The sequence below is a fragment of the Hetaerina americana genome, unplaced genomic scaffold (assembly GCF_022747635.1).
Source record: "Hetaerina americana unplaced genomic scaffold, ioHetAmer1.1.p SCAF_19, whole genome shotgun sequence".
Classification (NCBI taxonomy): domain Eukaryota; kingdom Metazoa; phylum Arthropoda; class Insecta; order Odonata; family Calopterygidae; genus Hetaerina; species Hetaerina americana.
In genome coordinates, this window is record NW_027286752.1 from 1,651,985 (window position 1) to 1,661,598 (window position 9,614).

The following is a 9,614-nucleotide window of genomic DNA, read 5'->3' on the forward strand; positions in this document are numbered from 1 at the left end:
AATGAACCGTTCTCCCAAGTTAAATGTCTAAATCACCGAGTGAGCTCCGTGATTGCTACCCAGTGACCCCCTGCCCGACACCCCTGTCGGCTAATTACTTCTATTGTAGAAGAATATTATGATATAGATGTTAATTTAATGCCAAAGTTATAGTAAAACACATGCATTTATTAAACAAAATTCAGAACAATCTAACACCGGGTAGCTAAAACATCAGAATGATAATAGCTTGCTACATGATGACTTATAACCTTTTTCAGAATATTTCGCCTATTTAGTACATATTTTTCTTATATTCGGAACCCATTAGCCTTTTGTTTTCACCATTCATATTACTTATTTGAATCTAAACCTGGCCGAAGGCCAAGTTTCATGAAGACAATTGGTAGCTCGTGTATTTCAATTAAACTCTAAAAAATCATAATCACAGAGAGGATGTGTGCCAGTTGATCCCGAGCAGGGTTGCAAATCCCTAATACGTAAAGGTAGACGTGAAAAATAATACAAGGAAATTGAAAAAATGAAACTCAACAAAAAAATAGTGCTTTATTATAAAATTCCTATTCCAGCGAAAAATTGTTGATTTATTTTGCACTAAGAAAATTATTTTAGTTGCCTTACTTTTTAATTTCCAGTTTTTTTATAAATATGTACGCATTAATTGTGGCGTACTTCTCATCAAGATATGTATTTTAATGGGATACAGTGCTGTGCATTGCCAGAGTCCATCAAAACTCTACCCTAACGCGCTATACCACTGTATAATAATCGCATCACCTTCAACCACGCTTCCATTCCCTGATGAATGCCGTCGATTCCCATCACACATCTATATGGCGGCACACAATGCCTATTCCTAGGTGTAGTTGCCTATCGGTGTGCAGAATCTATTGACATAAAGCGTAACAATTTTGTTTAAGAACAGTCCGAATCCGGGTCAAAGATTCTATTTGTTTCAACTCAAATGTTTCTTCGTATAATCTTATTGATGGAACACTATAAGTAAATAAATGAAAATAGTTAGTGTGGAATCATACTCCTTGTGCAGATTTTGCTTCATAATTCCCTGGTGAATACTCATTATAACGAATTTTCTTTTATTTCAGGTTTTTCCTAATTGTTCTCCGGAATAAAAAGAATTAAAATATAGCATTTTTTATCAATTATATATTATTTATGTATTAAACTAGGGATTCTAGGACAATATTCTTACGTATAGATGCAAATCAAAGATCAGTAGGAACTTCGATGGTGCGTAAGTCGTATATATCTGCGAATTGGTCGTTGGAACAAGAGGATTAATGTAGATTAGAGCACTTTGACACGTGGGAGTCCAGGAGAGCAGAAAAAGTAAACTGGGCGAAATGAAAAAACAAAGTAAATGTTGGACATGATAGGAAGAGAAGTCTGCTGCCATAAATTCAAGGAAGCCAGTTAAATTGGATACTGAGCTTTTGTGTGGCAATGAAAGGTTGAAGACTGGCAGAGGAGAGACTTGAGAGTTATAGATAAGAGCGAAGCAAGAGCAGAAAAAATATGCATGCTGAGCGGAATGAAGGGAGGTACGAAGCATGTGGAGTTGTGGAACGTTTTTAGTAGAGCAAGTCGATATTAGTGTCTTAATAGATATAATAGCTTGTCAGACTTAATAGGCAACTAATAAGTGCAGCAGTTCAGTCTGCATCCTGCAAACCTACTTTGACCGGTCGTCTACATTGTTAATGACAATAATGCATTTAAAATTAGATAAATGTTGGACCAGAAAAATAGGGAAGAAATCTTTCCCAAATGACTATTACATTTGAGAAAAAATACAGAAAACGCCGATACACATAAATGAATCTCTAGTCGAGAGAAAAGGATTGAGTTTGCAATTTCAAGCACAAACTGTCGAAATGTTATAATTATTTTTTAACTGGAAACGGATCGCTCATACTGTCAACATTTTACATGTTTCAGTGTTGTCTGGTTGAATCAAAAGACATTACCGAGGCACCTCAAGGACCAGTAGTTGTATGATTTACAGACGTGCAATTTTAGAAAAGAGCCCGATATTTTGCGATCATTGGTTGCTTGCGACGAAAATTGTCTATTTCGTATACTAAAGTCATTCTTATTATGCCAATCGCAATACACCGAACACTCGTTATCAAGCGATTAGATGATATAACAGATTCGATAAAAATGAGTTCTGCGATCAATTCACAAATATATATTACGCGCTGTGTTGACGTGAGATCTTTTCTCATACAAGAAGATTCAACGTGGCCAAAATCACTATTTATGCTAAAAAGAATCGAATTCCATTGATATTGTCGTGAGTAGCCGTTTGCTGGTATAAGAGGCGCTGCTGAAAGTTGCCCAGTAGGTTTGCCAGACGCCGAGCATAGACAGCGGGATCCTGAGCTTGGGCTGGTTGGAGCCCGGCCAGGCTTTGTTGGCAGTCACCCTTAGGACGGGGTGAGAATGAATTTTGCTTTAGACCTGCAGAAGACCATCTGGGGGCGTAGCTCAGATGGTAGAGCGCTCGCTTAGCATGCGAGAGGTACCGGGATCGATACCCGGCGCCTCCAAATATTTTTTGCTCGTTCGCAAAATTATATATACATACTATTGTACACTATTATATATATATTACGCTACTGTGATAGGTTGGCCAATGTTTTTCTAATGCCAAGGTTTTTTTTTAATTTTTCACAGCTTGTCCGTTTATTTTAAACCGCGCATCTATTTATCCGTGCATATATTTTATTACGCATCTCTTGGGGAAATAATTGGAAAATCATTTAGAGATGTATGCGGTTATGGTTCCTCGAAGGACGAATGAGAGAAGCGTTGAACCGTAAAAATATTTAGAAAGAGAAATAACATACAAGTGAGAGTCATACAGTTAAAAACTTGCAATTTTGCAAATATAGGAGTTCACCATTAGAAAATATGTACCTGAATCATCATTTGTAAAGAGGCTTAATTTTTATGAATTCGGATAGCCTAAGATGTCATTAAAACCAAATTGATAAAATCACAAACTAATATGCAGCGTAAATTTTATGATTTCAAGCTTGACTTTGTGGAACTTGTCCATTACGGAGAGAAAAAAATGCAGCTTTGTTAATTTAACTGAAGAAAAACTTCCTAAAAATAAGAAGTGAAATTTACAAACTGCATTTTTTCTTTCCGTAAAATGCAGCAAATTTATGATGTTGTTCAAAATGTTGATCAGAGATGAATGAATCCAAATTCTCTTGAAAGTACCAATTAAATTAAGAAAAACTCGCACGTGCTCCTTTAACAGCAAATACTTAAGTCCTACACAAGGCTGGTATCAATTTTTTGCGTAATAACTGTCACAATATACTCACTATTACCCCGTCAATTGACTTCACAACAAGGCTAATTGAAGCTTCCTCTTTCATTCCTAACGAAGCTATTCGGGACGGATTGCTTCGAAGGAAGATTGAAGCAGTTCCCCTGGCAACAAAATGAACGCCTCCGTCGTTGCCATGGGAACAACTCGGCGTGTACACTCGTCCCTGCAGCTGATAGTGCTGATTTCACAACGGACGCCATATTTCGCGATCAATTCATCCAAGTCACTCTGACCGCGAATCGTCTGATTATGCTCCGCAGTACGGGCATGAACCAGGAAGCCTAAAATCTGTTTAAAACATTTAAAATTGAAAATTTATTAAGATTTGAAACACCCCATGTTAGTCTTCTCCACGCAAGCTTATGAGATTTTCCGCCGGAAATAAAATATCACAACGTGCTTTTTATAACCGCAAATAGGACGACAATGCGATTTGTAATGCTGCTAAATGCTCTAAATTAAAAGGCGTGTCATACGTGACCGAGGTAACCTTTTGAGAGCTGTCGTGAATGGATAGTTTTAAGATGTTTCATGGTATTAAATTGAAAACACACTGTTGTCAGGGGTCAAGGTTGTTTTAATAGGATATTACTGATAACTCACTCACCCAATCTTTTTCAGGTCCAATCTCTTTAAGAGAAAGAGCAGACGTCATGCCAACACCTCGCCATGCCCGCCGAGGAGATAGAAGATCTGTATGTAGCGGGTGGAGACGAGGATGACGCGCTGAGTCACCAATCAGGCGGAGGAGGACGATCGGGAAGAAGAAGAGAGAAGTTCCTGAGGGCGACATCCGGGCGGAAATTCAATAATGAAAGATATTCCGAGAGCACCTGTGCCCAAAAAAATCAAATGCGACTTTGAAGGAAACTTTACAAGCACATTTTGAAGCACGCTCTTTAAAGTACTCCAATAGTTCAGTTAGCGTGAATGGTGTTGGGCGTTCCGTATTCAAATCAACACGCAAAGGGAATAAAGACTGCTTTAATAGCACCCGATTGAACGTGCGTTTTTTTATATTTTAATTGACATAAATAAACAGCTAAAAAGCTCACAATATCACTAATACTTTAATGACAATGACTATTGGCTGGTAAAACAGTTGTCTATGATATCAAATATAAAATAAGCAATTTAAAGAAATGTTAGTTTTCATTCAATTACCATTTTCAGCATATTTCTGCCCAAAAATTAACACAGCTGTCAAAACTCATTGCTGCATCACATTAGTAATTGCCTTTAAGATGTGTTTTAAAATGATTTTTGGCAATGCGATTTCTCAGTGAAATTTTTGAGGACGTTTTCTTTAAATCAATTATTTATCATTTTACGGGACGTAAATGTGGTAATCGACAGCGCGACTCTCCCTGGATTTTTGATGGCCTCCTTAATTTAAAATATGCCATGATTTATTTTGTTAACCGGGCCTTCAAAATCCACCAAACATATTTCGTGGAAGAAAATGGCAACCCTGGAGAAAGGTATTGAAGATTATAGAACGCAATATTTTATGATGAAGTTTCATTGATCTTTCATCCCCCTTGAGACTTTGACCCTGTTGTTTGCGTCTATGGACAGTAGTAATGTAATACAGCATCTGAGAGAGCTACAGTAATTGACAAACAGCAGCCTAATAATTTTCTCATCATCTCTCTTTTGACGACAGAAACAGCATATTCTGTTCGATAGCATTTTATTGGTGATATGAATACTGCCCCATATGCTTCAATATGCCATGGATATAAAAGCATTGAATGAAGGAGGAAACATGTGAAAGAGGCCACCAATATCTTGTATTCGCTTCTTCCAGTCGCGGAATTTTCACTCACCCACATATCATTTGGCAGCTAGTTTTAACCTGTGCATTCAGTAATAACAAAAAAAGTTAATCTCAATGTTGGTTTGATATGTATGGGTACTTATTATTCACCTCATACTTTTACTTTGCCCTCTGGGGTGTCCCAAGAAATGTTGGTGCACAAAAAAGCCCACGACTCGGTTTTATCTGGGAATACCTAAAGGTTGCAGCCGGATATGTGCCTGGAATCCACTAAACAACATCCGTGCTCAGTCCAGTTGACTTTTCGGTTATATTTCGTGCTTTCCTTGTGCTCCCTCTTTCGGCATTACTTCCCCCGTGCTTACAGATACATTCATATGAACCTATGGATTATGTGATTATAGATTAATATCACCTCCGGCCAGGTATCTCGTCCCTGTAAGTGAGGCTTGATTTCGGAGGAGCGTGTGGCGATCGTCATTCGTCATCAGCGATATCAGTATGATCGTGGACGGCCGCAAAATTTTGGGAAGGTTCATATGGTAATAACCACTATTTAAGATTGGAATCCTCAGCAGAGACAGCATCGTAAGATGTTAAGTAGAAGGTGATAAAAATAACTCCCTTTAGTTCAAAATGTGATTACCCTACAACTCATCATAACATTAACTTAGCCAACCAAATATGGTGCTCACTTTTCTAGGATCTACCGCTGATCCTCCATTCAATCTTATAAAAGGAAATCGATAATAGGCCATGCTCACTTAAACCTATAGGCAAGCAGGTGTGGCAGTTCATTTTCGACCAACGGTTGTTAGTGTCATGATTAATGAACCAAACCGTGACCTATCTCAGGGAGTGCTGCTTTGTGAGCTGATGTTACTATGATGAAAAATCAAGCCAATTTTCCCGACTGGAGGAGACCGTCATGATAGCGAAAAGCAGCCGCTTACTGTCACCCCTATTTTCCTTGGAACGACTGGTCGATTTTATGGTATCGCTATTGACTCCTCGAGTACAAAAAAATCATTGCTTTAGGACCATTTTTTACCCTTTTTCTAATGCGGTTAAGTACTCCCAATTCTTTCGTACTAACTCCCTCTCCGCCCTACCCTTCTCGACCTATAACGCCTCTTTCCTCCCCCTCCCATCAGCTATCTTCATCTGCACATCCACCATCCTTCATCCATCACCCCGCGCGGCCGTTTCCGCTTCGTCACTGAGGGCAGGTGGAGTACCGTAGAGAATACCTACGCCCGATGGCGCGTGCGCAGATATTCCCCAACTTTCACCACCCCGCACTTCCCTCTCCTTACATCCATCGTGGTTTCGGTTATTTCATTTCGATTTTCCCGTCTAACTGCAGTGTGCTCCACAGCCTTCACCTCTCGATCTCTAAATATTCGAATAATATTTACATAAGAAGTTATACGCGGCATTAATTGTAATGTGCAATGTGAAGAGCACCAGGGTTCATATTATGTCTTCACATGGAAATCACATCATTTAGTGCACTCAGACAAATTCACTGAGTACTGATATTTTGACTTATTGATGCTCGGTTTTACTTTCATGAACCATTGTTCATTACCATTTCTCTCCAATATGGAAAATTTCAACATAGTTAGGCCTGAAACTATACGGTTCGTTAAGAGTGCTAGAACTCTTTAGATTAAGCGGATGGATATCTCTAATTTAAAGCAACAACAATTTTTGTCCTTCATGAAATATACATGCCTAAGCCCAATTCTACATGAGGTAAAAAGAAAGTGAAATTCAACAGCTTCGTAATTAAATAGCATGATGTGATCTCCAATTCTGAAAGAAATGGAGACATAGGCCACCACAAATAGGCATACAGAAACTAGTTAAAAGCAAATGACGCACATTAAAAAATCTAAAAGTGTTTTAAAATTCCACGATGAAGATTTTTCGAATGTGTCAATTTATATTTCCCAACTTCATCCGACAATCAATAAAATAAGGGGTAGTTATAATAATCTAAGTTAATTTTAAGAAAAAATATATTGAATTAATTTCAATATTTTTACCCATACGTTAAAAAAAGATTACTGCAGAATGGATCCATGATACTTCAATCTGAAGTTGCTATAGAAATTCACAGGGATGTTTTCATGGAATAATTTAAAGCTAAATATATTAAGCCATATGCATAGATGGCTATATACTGCACATAAAGCAAATAACCAAGTAGTTTACAAAGTCAACAGAGGATCAACATTTTCCAAGGACTGAGAAATATTTTATACGCATTAAAGAGCAATAAAAAACCATGGCAAAACAACTTATTTTCATGGTTCCTCTCCCTTCATTTGCTGCGCTCACCCCAAGCGGCAATTGCAACTCATCACATTATCTCTCGAACTCCAAGATCCCACTACCGCTTCGGCACATCGAAAACTTACTCCCGCCATCATCGCCAGACCATCATTCTCACCCACACAAACCCCACGCGCACTGACCGAACTAGACTCCACCCACCCCTCGACTGCCTCCGCTCCCTCCATTGTGCAGCACGCGTCCCCTGACCCCCGACCCTCCCCACCAGACCCAACCTGCCGTCTCCTTCGACCTCCCTGCTGTGCACTCCGGATAGGAAATGCCTACGGAGTAAGAAACTGCATAATGCAAGGGATTGAGGAAACCTCAAAGGAGTACCAACGATGATACTGACTGGGTGATGGGATTTGAATTTTTTGTAATGAATAATCATGACCATGTGGGTAAAGGATTAGACCTGGAGTTATTAATATATGCGCTAAGCCTCTCCCGAGAAGGATAAATTGTATCTGCAAATGTCTTGAATGATTTCTTTTTAGAATTCCTTCACTATGAGCGGACATGAACATCAATCTCACGCATAATGTGATGGCAAGATGATCACCTGGTCGAAACAATGTCAAAAGGTGCAGTGGGTTCAACAAACCATATTTGACAAAAAAACGAAAAATGAAAATTTTAAACTTTTTAATTTATGCTATAATGCTTTCACTTTGCTATATTTCAACTTTAATCATTTGTTTAATGACATTACTGAAACACGCAAACCCCCAATCGCTACTGTGTCAGGGGATTCAAGAAAATATGAAGACGTCGGTAATTTCCTAATGGTTTTGCATTAAGACGTGAACAAAATTAATTTATACAGGTAAAACTGACGCGTTCGAATCTATGTTATCTACAATCATGGTAATAATTTGTATGTTTTTTCATTTTCCTCATATTTAGTTGCAATCCTTTACTTTTGATCGCAGCTGGACTCATTTCTGTTTCAAACTCGCCTCAATAAAAAAATGCATTGTTTATTTATCTATTGAGTGACGTAGACGTTTGGATGTATATATTTAAGATGAAGACAAAAGTTGATTATCATCTTTGGTGATTTAATGCCATAAGAAAATGTCCATCACACTGTAAACCCCATTTCATGTGCAATCAAACGCAATAGAGAAGCGGAAGTCTGAATGAGTTGGAATGAAGTTTGAAGAATGGAGTGAAAGAAAGCTTTTTCAATTTCTGTGGAATAAATTCAGAAGCCCACTCCTCGGTTAAATTTCTTTCTAATTGGTTTATATACCCTTTTTTAAAGATCGTACTAGAGTGTTTTTTCACTATGGAAAACGTATTACTTCAATCGAGGGATACACCTAATTTGGCTTGGATAATTCCCCCGAAGATACGTTTCGGCTTCCTGCTGTCTAAGGAAGTGAAATTCATTATTGAAAGAAAGAAATCGCACTTAAATTTTATGCATAATCTCATACTTAAATCTCATACATGCCTTATATGACGACGGCAAACTGTGTATGATAATAATTGGCATGAGTAGGAGAATTAAATGGATGAAAATTTTAAGCCCAACCTCAGATATCTTTCTACAAATATTTAAGTAACTGCACAGTTCTCAAAGTTTGTTATGTAGTAGGTACATAAATTCAAGGGCAATAGAGAACTCCCAAAAAAACCAAGGTTTTCTTACACCACTCAACGATTGCGAAAATTATCGAAATATAAAATAAGTGGCGGGATTCTTCCATGAGAATACAGAACGGAAAATTCGCTGCTTCCAGGTAGTGGAAGAAGTTAAGTACGAGTCATACAGCCGGTCATAAAAGGATATAAAAGAAATTCTTTTTGAGGAAAAAACTAAACTATTCAAAATGTATAAAATATATTTCTGCTTTATAAAACATAAAATTATTTGGAAATTCGGAAAGACTACAAGTCCAAATACGCTATAATACTTGCTTGGGGCCTGCTTGACTTAATACAAAAATTCAATAATACCCTTATCTCAGCCTGTAATGTGTCCTCTCTAGCATGTCAGCTCTCTAATGTGACATTGGAAGAAGACTTGGCTGGATCATGTAAAATGGTTAGTAATCAGAGACCAAATGTCTCAGAGAACACATGTTATATGCATGAAATTCAATTTGAACTAAG

The 9,614-nt window shown here is 37.9% G+C and overlaps 1 non-coding gene across 1 annotated transcript; it reads left to right on the forward strand.

The window, feature by feature from the left end:
• Positions 1 to 2,500: 2,500 nt before the first annotated feature.
• On the forward strand, positions 2,501 to 2,573 carry TRNAA-AGC (transfer RNA alanine (anticodon AGC)). The gene has a single exon. It is a non-coding gene; the product is annotated as a tRNA-Ala (tRNA).
• Positions 2,574 to 9,614: the final 7,041 nt, after the last annotated feature.